The sequence below is a fragment of the Cydia pomonella genome, chromosome 1, assembly GCF_033807575.1.
Source record: "Cydia pomonella isolate Wapato2018A chromosome 1, ilCydPomo1, whole genome shotgun sequence".
NCBI lineage: Eukaryota > Metazoa > Arthropoda > Insecta > Lepidoptera > Tortricidae > Cydia > Cydia pomonella.
This window is the reverse complement of record NC_084703.1, coordinates 7,974,841-7,989,671: the sequence shown is the minus strand read 5'-3', so window position 1 is coordinate 7,989,671 and position 14,831 is coordinate 7,974,841. Positions and strand designations below refer to the sequence as shown.

Sequence of the window (14,831 nt, the reverse complement as noted above, 5' to 3'; positions counted from 1 at the left end):
AGCAAGGTTGCCAGAGCTCAAGGAGGGTGCGAAGTGTTAGGGTCGGCAACGCGCATGTAACTCTACTACATAGGCTACGAAGACGGCTTACCAGCAGGCGGGATGTATGTATGCTTGTTTGCGGCCGACGTAGTATAAAAATAAAATATATATGTATAATATAAGCAGGATATAAGAAAATTTAAATTAGCGGAAAATTATAACTTTGGATCTGTTTTATAATTCTTCTGCATTACTTGACATTGTTTAAAAATCAACTATAACCTTTGCTTGACCTGAGAAAAGCAAGCAAGGTCGTCAACTGTTTCTCCGCTTTGTTGACCTCGAGAAGGCATTTGACAGCGTGCCTCGTAAAGCCCTCTGGATAGTTCGAGCAAGCTTGGATGTACGGAGAAGTTTTTAAGGCTAGTTAGACTCCTGCATGACGACATGGAGTGCTGCGTTGCTTTTGACGACGTACAATGAATCGGACTTCTTCCCCATTACGTGCGGGATGAAGCAAGGTTGTGTCCTAGCACCCACTCTGTTCGAAATGTTCGCATTGTGTTTTTCGGTCATAGTCGGGGAAGTCTTACTCTTACTCACAAGCTCTGAAGGTGTTCGCGTCCGCTAGCATTGACGGCAACATTTTCAACCTGGCCAGACTTAAAACACGCACAAAAGTCTCATGCGCAGTGATGACAGAGATCATGCATGCTGACGACTTGTGCTTTGTGACTGAGTCTCCGGAAAGCATGCAACAGTTCATGTACAGTTTCGACGAGTCTTGTCGCAGTCAGTTCAGTGGTGCGGTCACATTTCGCGGATGAGCGACCAGCGTGTGGCTAAGCTCATCTTTTATTCTGAGCTCGAGGAGGGCAAGTGTAAACAAGGCGGCTAATTCCTCAGGTACAATGATTAACAACGGTGTGAAGGCTGAGGGTAGAGAGGTGTCACTGGACTGGACTTTAACTAACTCGTCACTTACGAATATGTTTCCTCATCTACCTTCGAGAACGCAAATCTCGCGAGACTGTCAGCCAAGGCAACCCAGAGACAGAGATTCCTGTCTCACCCTCACCCACCCTTCGGGTGACAGAACTCCCCGGGAGCATTCGCGTACGTGGGGTCGCTAGTCGCTACTCCCCAACAACTCGCTACAAGCTGCCATGCGTTAATTATTATTATGATAAAACAAATATGTTGACATAGGTCGGACAACAAATCAAATGATAGTAAAATGTATCTTTAATTTCATTACTGTCATCCTCCTGCCATCCATCCCATATATTACGCTACGCTATCACGCCTAAGTAGGCTCTGCAATGTGCAGCTCGATCGAGCCTGAATGTATAATACAGATGGATGTTGATTGCATTTGAGACTTAACCTGATTAGAAAAAATAACACCAAGTAGATAATTTATCGTCACGTTGGCTCCTATATCTTTAAGCATATCTCGAAATGATATTTAAGTATTCGTTATACTGTTTAAAACGAAGAAAAGTAACATTTAATAATGGCTCAAACGAAGATGAGTTGTTATCTGCGTCATCTTCCTCCTGCCTTACTTTCGTAATTCTTGGCGTGAATTAATTTCATTTAACAAATTATTAAGGTACTGGCTAACAATGAAATGCCGCTCTTCTTAATCCCCCCCCCCCCCCCCCCCCATGCCGCGGAACCAGAACTGTTTGTTATTTTGTTATGAAAGTTAAAATCGGCGTTTAATTCTATAATTTAGCGTTCTGAAACGATAATATTTAGGAGTTTTTATCGTACGGTTAGACGTTAGCGAGCTATGGAGTTGAAATTATCAATAAAATTTTGTCACATACTCATACTCATTCATCTAATTCTAATTAATCAGTAATTTTATAATCAAGGAATACGAGTGATACGAAACAAGGAATACGTAATTTTATAATCAAGGACAACGAGTTTATAAACGATTTTTCAATTTTGTCTTTGAATGTATAAATATTACAAATGAGATTAATGTAAATTTTTGTATTGATTATATTATATTTCTTTAAAAAAAAGATAAAACTAATATAAATTAATCAATACAAAAAGTGGTCATTCTTCTTATTTGTAATATTTATGTCCCGAAAGGCAAAATTAAAGGATCGTTTACAAACTCGTCAACATTCTTGTCTTGGGTTCTTCTTCTTCCTCGCGTTGTCCCGGCACTTTGCCACGGCTCATGGGAGCCTGGGGTCCACTTGACAACTAATCTCAAGATTTGGCGTAGGCACTAGTTTTTACGAAAGCGACTGCCATCTGAAACTAGGCCTTGTTAGAATTAGTCCGGTTTCCTCACGATGTTTTCCTTCACCGAAAAGCAACTGGTAAATATCAAATGATATTTCGCACATAAGTTCCGAAAAACTCATTGGTACGAGCCGGGGTTTGAACCCGCGACCTCCGGATTGCAAGTCGCACGCTCTTACCGCTATGCCACCAGCGCTTCTCTATTCTTGTCTTGGGTTGTAAAATTAAATAAGTGAATGAGAATGAGTAGGATTATAAGTTGAATTTAATTGCTTATTTCTACTCCATAGCTCGCTAACGTCTTACCCTGCGATAAAAACTCCGATGCCTATTAATATTTCAAACACTTTAATCTCTGGCCAAACATAATTAATCATACAAGTAGGTACGTATACAAAGCGGACTTAGGTTAATTAAGGGGATAATTAAACCAGCATCCACGCCGTAATCAGGAACGTCGATGTAAAATCAATCAAATATCGAGCATTGGTCAAGAAACGACTACTATTGCAAAAAGGAAATTATCCGTTCATGAAAATTATAATAAAATCTGAAATATTACATAAAACTTGGCCCAGATTGTCAACCTGTGGTAAACAGCAAACAGTACCATAAACAGAAAGCGAGGCTTACCGGTTCACGCTATAGTTATATCTCGTTTACCGTTTTTTGATCACGCAAACGTCGACCAGCCGGGACAACACGAAGGTAGACGGCAATAATGTCAAAGTGCTCTATTATATGTGACAAGGCTCTTTGTTAGAGGCGTAAGGGGCAAGACACATTGATGAAAAGCGGGGAGCAGTGGGGGCGTGTTTTTCAAACTCAAACAGATAATGGAACGCGCAGTGGGAGGAATATTGCTCGCAGCCCGAGTTTTGAGAGGAGTTTAGCACTACTCAACTGTTTGATTCGGAAACATATATGTAAAGAACAAACATGCTAAATCAGGACCAGAAGCCCATTTTATAACAACTTGGACACATGCGGAACTATATCTACAGCTATTAGAAGTAAGATTAGAACTGAGTCTGAGTGAAGAGTCTATTTCCCACGTTAACTATATTTTTTTACAAAGCTGATATATTCGTGCGGCTTCTCTACTCTGCATAGGTGTAGTAGCTTCAGGTTTTTAAGTAGATAGCTACTAGTAAAACTTTGAACTCCAATTACGCATTGATGTTACGAATTAAGAGGTAGCACTATACTTGAAGAACTAGCATAGCCGTCTGCAATTACCTTTCTTCCGCATCGTAACTTGTCTCAATAAAGCCTGAGGTACGGACCCGGGGGTAGATATTAAAATAGCTCTTTGCCGCTGGGTAATGAATATGGTACCGCGTAGGTAAGTAGCTGTAAATCGCCCGCGCGGATTTCACTGAGTACAAACACTGCTTTAAATATCATAGCCGTAAACTGGAACGGAGTTCACAGAGTTGTAATATCACACGACAACCACGGGGATATTGATGTAGTAACGGACGCCATCCATTTTGATACTGCTGTGATTATGATCGCTTAGTATCGTAATGCAAAACCGTGATTAGCAGAGGGAGGCACAGGGATACCGTCGTTTGATTGCTATCTGCGTGTTAACGGAAGCAGGCCACTGGCGTGCAGCAGGGGATCAAAGTTAAACGTCTGTCCGCATTGGAGCACTTTATGGCCTGTTAAGGCCCAGTAGATTCGTGTTCTCTCACACTCACTGAGCACATGAGCGATATGCGCGCTCGGGACCGCGGAGCCCACCTTAACGTGAGCGTTATGGTCTCGATGCTACTTTTAACTCCCGACGCTAAAATAAGGCTTTTATATGTTTGACGCCAAAGTCTGTCCGTCTGTCTGGGTGTCTGCCTGTCTGTTAGGGTGGTCCACGCTAGTATGGGGAAAATTTTTTTTTTCCTATTGTTCACGCCACCTCCTAATTTTGTTACATACACATATAAAAACATATTCATAAAATTTCAGCTTTATAACTTAATGGGAAGATGGTGCTCATCGAAAGTCAAATATTGAAATTTTAGCGAAAAATATACTTGTTTTGTTTTACCTAGAAAAAGCAGAAAAAAACAAAATACCATCAAAAATTATTTTTTTATTAAATGAAAATAAGTAATAACATTCATATTTCAAAAATTATTGCACAAGTTATTAGTAATTAATAGTACTTTTACTTAATCAAAAACTACATTTACAAGTGACTTTTTCGTTGCCTGGGTGGGTACAATTTTCCGGTTTTTTTCAACCACTTGAAGTAAGAATTGTTTCTCTTCTTCGTCTTTAGTAAGCAGCCGGTTATACTCTTCAAACAACTTAACACCTCTTTCGGCTGTATCATTTACTACTCGTAAATTCTTAACTCGGTCTTGGCCTTGTAGAAAATCTTCATTTTCTTTCCACATTTCGGGAGATTGAGTCAAAAAAGTATCTTTTATATCCAAAAGGGAAAGCATTTGTAAAGTTCTTTTAGATGCAAAGCTTGCCAATGTGGAATCAGTTGTTAGGAGTGTAGATTGCCCCCTTACTTGACGGCAGGTAGGGTCAGTGTTCATTCCGTTAACGATGTCGACTTTTTCGGCGGTAGAAACACGATCAGAAAATAAAGCAAGGCCTACGAGCTCATCCGATAGATACCACAAGTGCCGCTCTAGAACCTTTCTTGCAGCTACTCCAATATCAGAATCAATAGCTTCATATGCCTTAAGGTCTCGCCATAACTGAAGATCTCCACCCGGAGCTTCTGCTGCTAGTGGTGCTTCAATCCACGCCTTTGTATACAAAAGTGCACCAAAGCGCACAAAACGACTCAATTGAGTCTCTTCTCGTTTTGTCAGTTTCATTACTTTTTGACTCTTAAATAAGAATATTTTTATACCATATAATAGTTTTGCCATCCAGCGTGCATGGTGGATAGGCCCTGGGGAACGCCAATGAATTTTCTCGGGAGGTTTATTTAAAACTACCATTGTCAGTTCGATAAGTTCCTGATAGTCATCCCGGCATTGTCTTCCGCTGCTCAATGTGCGATAAATCGATTCTAGGGTAGTTTTAACAAACATTTCTGTATCGGAGCTTAAGTCAAGGCCTTCGAAATGATCACAAGAAATATTATCCCATCCATTTTTAAACCTTTTGAATAAAGGTATTTCGGGGGAACTTGATGGGCCAAAGCATAAGGTGAAGACTTTAGCAAGAATGATTTCCATCATATGGTGACGACAGGCTAGCCACAACAACTCACGAGACAAACTAGCTTCAATCAGAGTACATGCTCCTTTTATGTGCCCAGTATTTGATGATGTTGTATCAAAACTCATAGCTCGAACTTGGCCTTTGACATTCCACTCCTCTAATAATTTACATACAGCACTAGCAACTTGTTCTCCAGTCCCGGATGAAAGTTTAGGCACACCAAGAAGCTTCTCTTCACCGTTTCCAGAAACAAGGACTGGAAGACGGTCCACTTTTTTGTTATCCAGAATGTCCGGCAAGATCTTTCCATCCCAGTGTACCACTAACGGGTAGTCAGGTGCAAATGAAGTTCTCACGTCATCATTAAACTCCAATCTCGCTTTCTTTCGCACTCGACGTATAGTACTCCGTGAAATAGGGAGAATGGACGGGTCATGTCCGAGAGCTGCAGCCAGCGGAATCATCAGTCGCACCGCCTCTCGATCTGTAATTTTATTGCGGTCTAAAGCGCTTGTAACATGTGATGTAAAAATACTGTCTAAAGTAGTTGAAACTGAGTTGTTTGTGTCTGTGGACTGACATTTTTGTAACGGTTTAAATTCATCATTTTCATCTTTCTCTTCAGATGAACTGCTGTCACTGAAACTTAGTTCTTGGCTTGACAATGCGAATGACGTGGAAGCAAGATTTTGTGTATATTTTTGCTGAAGTGTATCAACACGTAACTTTCGCTTCTGAGCACGCTTTTGTTGCCCTGCTAGTTTTTTATCCACAGAAGTCATAACCATCTTACGCTCCCCCCTTTGGTCTATGAGAAAATCTCGGTCCTCATTAATCTTTATGGTTTGAAGAGCAGCTGAGTGTGCGATATCAAAAAGCTTATCTAAGTCACTAACAAATTGTTGTTCCCTTTGTTTCTGAGCTTGAGAAGACCGTCCCTTGTTTTTCTTGATAAGAAGCCAGTGGCTGTGAATCTTTTCTAGTTTTTCAATGCAATGTTTTTGTTGTTGAGTGGGCACGTAGGCTTTTTTCCAAAGTTCTATAACCTCTTCTATGAGCAAATGTGAAGCAACTCGTACACTCTTTTTCTCGTTTAGAAATTGATGGAACCGCTGAAGAACTTGTCTCACTGTAGGCAGCTTATTTAATCTACAAAGAGGCTCCAAATCGCGACCGCCGATAAGAAAAATATCGTCTTTATGACGGGTAGAAACAGCCATTTTCAAACACTAATACACTTCTTTATACAAGTTTTAGGTTAATTTATAGTAATTTTGATTCAATAACACTTTGTTTTCATTAAAATAACTTCTTTATAATGATTTTAATACATGTTGCGAGTAAAATCAAAATAGTCAATTTTAACGAAAAATATAAATTTTTAAGTTCGTTGAGCACTGACTTCTGCTATCACTAGGAAGACAAAATTTTAGCATTATAAGTTTGTGGGTAGGTATCACAAAAATACGGGGTGGCCTGACAGAAAAACGAAAAAAAATTTTTTTGGACCACCCTACTGTCTGTCTCTCTGAGGCATCTGTCTCTTCAACGGATGGGCCGATTTCGACGCGTTGTTTTGTTACGAGTTTTCTTGTGGCGGTTCTTAGCATTTTTGGCATAAAACGGATATTGTTGGCATATGTAGATATAACGAAGGGGATTTTTATTTTTTTAATTAGTAGTTATTAACTCCCAACTTTGTTAATTTAACGGAAACATTATGAAACAAATAAATATAAATATTGAATCAAAATTTATAAACTGAACTAAAATATAATGATCTAAATTATTAATAATAATTAGAAAAAAAAACTCTTAACCTAAACTAAAATGAAAATTCACTTCTCGACAAGGTGCCGTAGATGCTGGCAGCATTACCCCGCTGAATTGCAATACTAATGCGCTGTGCGAGGAAGCTGCCAGCCCTACGGTCCCCAGTCGCATCCACCAGCCTCTTTGACAAAGCCCCAAAAAACGTCAGGGCACCAGGACCCCACGGGCCGAGTGATTCCACACCAAAAGAGGTAAAATTATATTCTTGGCCGATACGGCTGTACTTAGACCATTTCCTTCGCTCAGCTGCATCCGCCGCCGCACCCGGTGAGATGGAAGTGCGATGAAGATGGAACGGCGCCAGTGTATCCACACATGTGTCCAGCCTAATTTGTTTTACAAGAGGGTGTGCTCCTCCTGCTAATCTCTCGCTACGCTCGTGGTTCAATTTCTAAAATCACGAAGGTTAAACAAACTTTGCTGCCAAGTAATTCAGTTTTGAGATTGTTTTACCACTTCTCTCACTACTTTATCATACCCAAGCAAAGAGTCTTATTCGAGAGCAGAAATCTCTTAGAATTCTTTACACCCTCTTATCTCTTATCCTCGTAAAGCTCACAGTCCTACCCGTAGTAAGTACTAATTACATTTTATTCGATTTCAAAACAAACATTTTAATCGTATTTGCTTCACTATTGATATCAAACCCAATCGCTACAATTTCTTTGGATGGTGGACATTAGGACCTTTTGTTCTGGGTATTAAACTCTAGTTATAAATTTAATTTTGTCACGCGTAGACTTCGTCTCTACCGATTTTGTAAACTCACTCGCTCATTCACCTACTTCTTTTGATTTTCTATGATTTATTTCGTTGCCCACACAACCCGTCCTTGGCGTTCCTCTGACGCAAAGTTTGCCCTCAAGTAAGCTTCCTTTCAATTGTATACCTACATCATTCATAAGTACATATTTGCAAGGATCATGGCCAGCGTAAATAAGTCCCTCTACGTACCACATTTCAAATCTCCCACAACAAACTTGCACATATACCCTTAAAAAAACTTTTAGTCCCTTTTAACCCACTTATCGGTTCGCAAACTTCTGTCTTCGTAATGTACATAAATGACCTGCCATACAAATTTGAACTCTTCTATGGCTACAGTAGGTTCAATTTGCTATTGTTGCGTAAATGAGTCTGTTAAGGTATTTCACCTTACTCCCGATTATTACGGTGGGAAAAACGAATCAAATCTTAACATTTCCCTAGTTCCAAATTGTCCCAGACAAGTATTTTTCAATGAAATGAAATATCTAATACGTAAATAATAATATGTAGTCAACAATGCCACTAGCCGGAATGAAAAAAAAAAACCTAATTGCTTCCGACCCCACTAATTGTGCTCCCAGACGAAAGAAAAAGAATAATTTCGTTACTAAATTTACAAGTAAAACAAATTGTGAAAGCCTTTATTTTTTATTTACACTTATTTGCTTAATTGATGTTTTTTCTCGTAACGTTCTGTCCAAGTAGCAAAATATACTCAAGAGCTATGAAAATGCGTCACTTTTAAAGTCAGGGAACGTCGAAATTTGAAATGTTACTAAATGATTCACATTTACTTCCATATGCTCCAAAACCCTTTAACCCTAGTAAGGTGCATTATCGAAACAATTTGCATTATTGGCTTGATATGAGAAACGCAGGCTAGACAGCCGACATCTCTGCTCACGATCTTATCCAATTGATTGACTCGTCAATATATGTAGCAACACGATATGCGTCCCTTACTGGCTAGTATGAGAGTTGTGAGAGGGACTAATACTTTATAGCTTATGTCTGACATATCTACCTAAACATAAACAGTCATGTTAGCTAGTCTAGGCGACCGAGCGTGTGTGGGACAGCAAAAGGCAATAATTATGTACATACGTAAAGTGCTTATTTTCAGTGGTTTACACAAATGGACTTTCAAGCTCCTTGAAAGATTACGTCAAATTTTGGCAAATAAGTCTGCCTTGAAAATAAATAAATATTATAGGACAACCGTACACAGATCGCCCCAGTCCCACAGCAAGCTCATTAAGGCTTGTGTTGTGAGTACTAGACGACGACATATACCTTTAATATATAGTTATATATAATTACTTGTATTTGTACATAGAAAACATCCATAACTCAGGAATAAATATTTGTGTGAAACATACAAATAAAATGTCCTTACCAAGATTCGAAGGCTTCGTAGGCAGGGTCACTACCGAACAGACTAGGCTAGGAGGCCGTCAAGGTTAGGCAAGGAGCGAGGTTTACTAATATACTTAAAGTATTGCGGAGGTAAATATTTTTCATCACACTTGCTCGAAAAATATCTTATTTCTTGCAGGGTTCTGAATAACAAAGGCATATATTGTTCCCGGGGGAGTTATAGATTGTGAAAAAAAATACAACTCCCTATCTTAAATATCTTTTTTTTAATTCTCTTACTAATTCATACTAACCATGTAGGTTTACTTTGAAAATACTGATGTTTCTAATTTAATATTTTTGTTTGTTTAAAAAGATTTAATTTCATTAATTGAATAGCCGTTTCATATATTTTTACACAAATTTCAATCGTGGCTGAATGCCAGATAGGTCTGTGCTTTCGGTGCCTAACCTGTCAAACAATGACAATATGGCGGACGAATGTTTGAAATTTCACCATATTTAAGAATTATTTCCCTTAAAATTTAGTTTTTTCTTCGCAACTGTGATGAAAAACATTGTGTGTAACTCCGGGGGTAAGAATATTGCAAATTCGGGATTATAATCGGTCGGGTATTATCACTCTCGTGTTCAATATTTAACTTACTAATAGAACTACATTATGCATTATAAATAAATAAATAAATAAATATTATTGGACACTATTACACAAATTGACTAAGTCCCACAGTAAGCTCAATAAGGCTTGTGTTGTGGGTACTTAGACAACGATATATATAATATATAAATACTTAAATACATAAAAAACACCCATGACTCAGGAACAAATATCCATGCTCATCACACGAATAAATGCCCTTACCAGGATTTGAACCCGGGACCATCAGCTTCATAGGCAGGGTCACTACCCACTAGGCCAGACCGGTCGTCGAGAGTCTGAGCATTGAAAGCAACGACTGACGCGAATCTGGATTAGCACTTAGGAGTTAAGTTTTCAATATGTTTGGCTAAATAGGCGGTGTTGATGCTTCGTTGAGTCAGGGAGCCACTGGAATCTACTAAGTTAGAAACTAGTAACACGTAGATGCACCGTAGTGCATGTATGTGAAGCTGCGTTTACACTTGTTTCACGTTAAGTTTCATTAGTACGCTGAAGGCTTCGAGGCTAGGCGCCCGCCTCAGTCGCGCGCTCTAGGTATTCTAGGTTGCCCTAGTGCTATACTCGTACGATGAGTTGATGATAGTGCATCTCTATATTGATATTCTAAGTGCTTTCGTTATAGTCGAAAGATACTAATTGTAACGACCAATTTTCAAATTATTATTTTTCTCAATTTAGAGATAAAATTTAGACAGATACATTAAAAGTTTCGAATTTTAAATGAACGCGACCAAAACCAGACAAAGGTATAAGAGTACCTACTTTTTAGGATGTAATTGATGAACAACTTTTTTTTTAACTAAAATTTCAGTGCAGTTATGAAATAAATAATTTTAATCAGTCATTTGTCCATTTGTTTGTAAGTTCCAAACAGGTCAATATTCGTAAAGTGTGTAAAAACCTTTCGTTGCAGTCTCATCGCGTGATAAAAAAAACATAAAAATTGTACTAATGTGCTTACAAACCGAGTGCTAAGTCGTAACATTCAAGTTAGTCAAGTGATAAGTGTTATTTGTACACTATTCCAGTACTATCCTTATCTAAGGAGGTTATACATACACGTGTTGCATCGTTGAGCGCTGCCTCAGAACTTCACTAAACCGAACCTTGTGAACAGGAAAATGTTTATGTAAGTTGAAAGTAAGTGTTGTACGTTGTTATTGCATGTTTATTGACTGCAACCTTACTCCTATCCTAATTTTGCCTCCAACACGAGTTTTGGAATGGGGTACTGAAGGCAGCTCTGGACTCCAGGCGTCCATAGGCTACGGTGACTGTTTACCATCGGGCGGGCCGTATGCTTGTTTCTAACCGACGTCGTATAAAAAAAATGCTACCAGATCCCGCGGTGCTACGCCAAAATGCCCTTAGAAGGCCTTTCCTATATCTTTAATTAACAATTACTGACAGAGATTTTGAAAGCAAATGTATGATATAAAATCTGTACATAAAATCGTCAAATTTGTATTTTTTGTGCCAATCGATGTAATTTCCTTTTCAAATTCCAATTCCTAATCCACAATCGTCTTCGAGACCGTAAGGCACTAGAAAAGTCACAATCGGGAGATCTTTTTTCCGTACATTTAGTAGGTATAGAATAGATCGGTACCCCTAGTGTAAATATTTTCGACAGCGAAACGTGACGTACGCGTTTGCGTTAAGTGTCATTTTGTATGAGATTTTTGACTTTCCAAAACGTCCCGCTTGGCGCGCTGTTCAAAAACCCATACAAAATGAGACTTAACGCAAACGCGTACGTCACGTTTCGCTATCGACTAAATTTACACTAGGGGTACGGGTCATTCACGGAGACAGGTGCTTTGACTCGTAATGTTATCTTATTAAAGGTTAGATTTGACAAATCTGTGCGTCATCGTGGGTGACACGAACTGCACGACAAACAGTTGAATTTTTCACACGCTCTTTTTTACGCCAATCATTCATTTCAAGCTTTAGGATGATATTGATAACACTATATGAAACATTACAATTAGAGCTTTGGAAAAGTCGAAAAACGGAACAGGAGAGTTCGCTGACATAAATGTAGGGTTTCATACTAAACGTATTAAAAACCTAGGTTAATTAGGAACCTAGATAAGTTAGGGAACTAGAAAAGTCACAATAAAAATGTTTTTCATACATTAGTTATGTATACATATTGTTTGTAAATAAAACTTATTTTCTATCCGGGGCAGGAATGCACTTAAGACTAGTGGAGACTAACAGTAATAGTCACGACTGTTGGCAACTCAGGCTTGTACACATACCGAAAAACAAAAGTTGGTGCTTATTGTTCCCGTAAGTTACTTTTGGTCATAATGTGCCTGCATGAAGCTGGTGAACTTTGCAGTTTGTTTATCATATGTTTATATATCCTACGTTTGTGTAAATATTACAAAGAGGTGCGTTCCAAACAAATATGACCTGATATCGCATGAATATCACCAAATACATAATTTTAAAAGTTGCGATGTGTCTCCACTAGATGTAAATCCACTTTGAGTTAAACGAAATTTTATATTTTCGCATGAGTAATATACATTAAAAATGCATTGTAGACAATGTAATAAAGCTATAAAGTTTTTGTGTACAGTACAGCTAGCATCAAAAATAGCGGATCAAATCATGTGTCAAAAGTGTCTACCATTCTCTAAAGTCTAATTACTTAACAAAAAGAGATATGACTCTTGAAGAAAAAGACTCTTATAGATCGTGTCATTCACGGAGACGTGAGCCTTGATTCGTAATGTCATGTTATTAAAGGTTAGATTTGACAAATTTGCGTGACATCGTGGATGACACTCAAATAATGTATCTGTACCTGGTAAAGTATTCCACGGTGATGGCTGACACATTTTGGGCGTTGTTTCATCCGTTAGTATTGGTGCTGACAGTACAAAGTATATTCCGTCCAAGTACGAGTACATGAAGCCAAGGCAAATACTATATACATATTTGTTTATTAATAAAGTTAGTATATAATATACTACCACAATTGTAGAGACCGGTATATGCATTATACACTTGTTTCATGTTTAGTTTTGTTAGTAGCAGAGGCTTTGACGCCCTCTCGCAGACGCGCTCTGAAGTGCAACAAACGATGACAGAGTGTATATTACCCAAGCCTTTTCGGGTAAAAGGTCCCTAGGGACTCATTTCTCCTGTGTCCATAAGCCTTTTCGCAGCTCACCCCGACTGCCCCGTGTCTCGAGCTTCTAACTAAAGTTGGCCAGTTTTCATATTTAACTTGTCTCATTTCGTGTTTTACCTTTATTACGTGTAATGATACATTTTCATTTATATAAGTTGCTTTGGGTTTCTATAAAAGTTATTTGGTTATTCAGGAAAAATATTACGATTGACAGTCATTTATGTACTATGTGTTTAACTTTATATAATTCCACTGATACAGATTTAATTATTTGAAGCAGGTCGAAATTATCAGTCATATAAAAAGAGTGGCCCTTCAGCTTGTGGAAGACTTTATTTTAACAGATCGCTGGTAGCCGTTATCTTATTGCAATAAAGTTTACGGATGGTCAATAATGGTACTCATTATGTAGACGTGTACGTGTGTAAAGTGGCCAAATAGTTCGGTACACCATACTAAATATATGGTGTACCGAACTATATGGCTACTTTGGTTGCTACAAAGTATTTGACGCTGACTGTACCCCGCATCCAGAAATCTCTGTCGAGTGCGAAGCTGACTAGGCAATGCTCTTCCAGCTGTTCTCACGTATTTTACTGTTTGTTTACCACCGGAAGAAACGTTAAAGATAATAATGAATAAAGGACCCGGTACCTAGATACCAACCTGTGGTTAGATTGGTCTACATTTAAACACAGCACACACATAGAAAGAATAATATGATCAATGTTCGGTATAAAAAAACATGATTCGGACTTTCTATTTTCTTGTACCATTCTACTCGTATATTGTGCAACTTTGATCATAATATACAAATTGTCTTATACATTTTGGCGAATCACATGTCATCGTTTTCTATGGATCAGCTGTTTTTTTTCGAGTTGGCCCCATAATAAACGTTGTTCAGTATGACCCACATTATTTTTTTAATGCTCATATAGATATTGTACGAGACCGTACATGAGAAATTATAATGACATCTGTCAAAAGGGTCAACTTAAAGTCAGTGCAGAACTAAGCACAAGCGCTAACGGTGCGGTATACGAAGCTTTAAATATACATTTGTAATGTAGTAGTTAATAAACGACTGGAAAGATAGTTAATTTTTCTATATCTAAATATGTTGCATTATTTTTTATTATAGAAAACATAACTATATTTCCACTCTTTTATTAAGTACTTCATTACAAATGTAGGTATATTTAAAGCTTCGTATACCGTTAGCGCTTGTGCTTAGTTCTGCACTGACTTTAAGTTGACCCTTTTGATAGATGTCATTATAATTTCTTATGTATCGTCTCGTACATATTCCCAACCGTAAACACTTTATATATGCTTGTTCTTATGACAGACCCATTAGGTGTCCTTATGGAGAGTGCTACTTCTCGATGTGTACTATTGAGCGGCATCGTCTTTTAGACTAAGCTCGTTAAATAAAGAAAAAAAATGGAGAGTGCTCAAACTTTTCCAGAGATATATATATATAAACAATCTTCCGTATTTTTATTTGTGCTTTCTCTCTTTACAAGTAGTATTGCTACAATATGCAAATCTTTTTGATTACCTACATATCTAGAAAATTAGGCTTTTTCATTT

General features: G+C 38.1%; 1 protein-coding gene across 4 annotated transcripts in view; it reads left to right on the top strand.

Annotated features, from left to right (window-relative positions):
• The window catches only part of LOC133527027 (discoidin domain-containing receptor tyrosine kinase B-like), a 103,800-nt gene that overhangs the window by 8,770 nt on the left and 80,199 nt on the right, over positions 1–14,831 (top strand). Inside the window, exon 1 of one of the 4 annotated variants that reach the window (XM_061864061.1) lies at positions 10,371–11,213. The exons of 2 other annotated variants lie outside the window; for them this stretch is intronic. The gene's annotated coding sequence lies outside the window, so the exon portion shown is untranslated. Of the gene's footprint in view, positions 1–10,370; positions 11,225–14,831 lie in introns of those variants that run through there. One more of the 4 variants, XM_061864008.1, reaches the window with a different exon arrangement.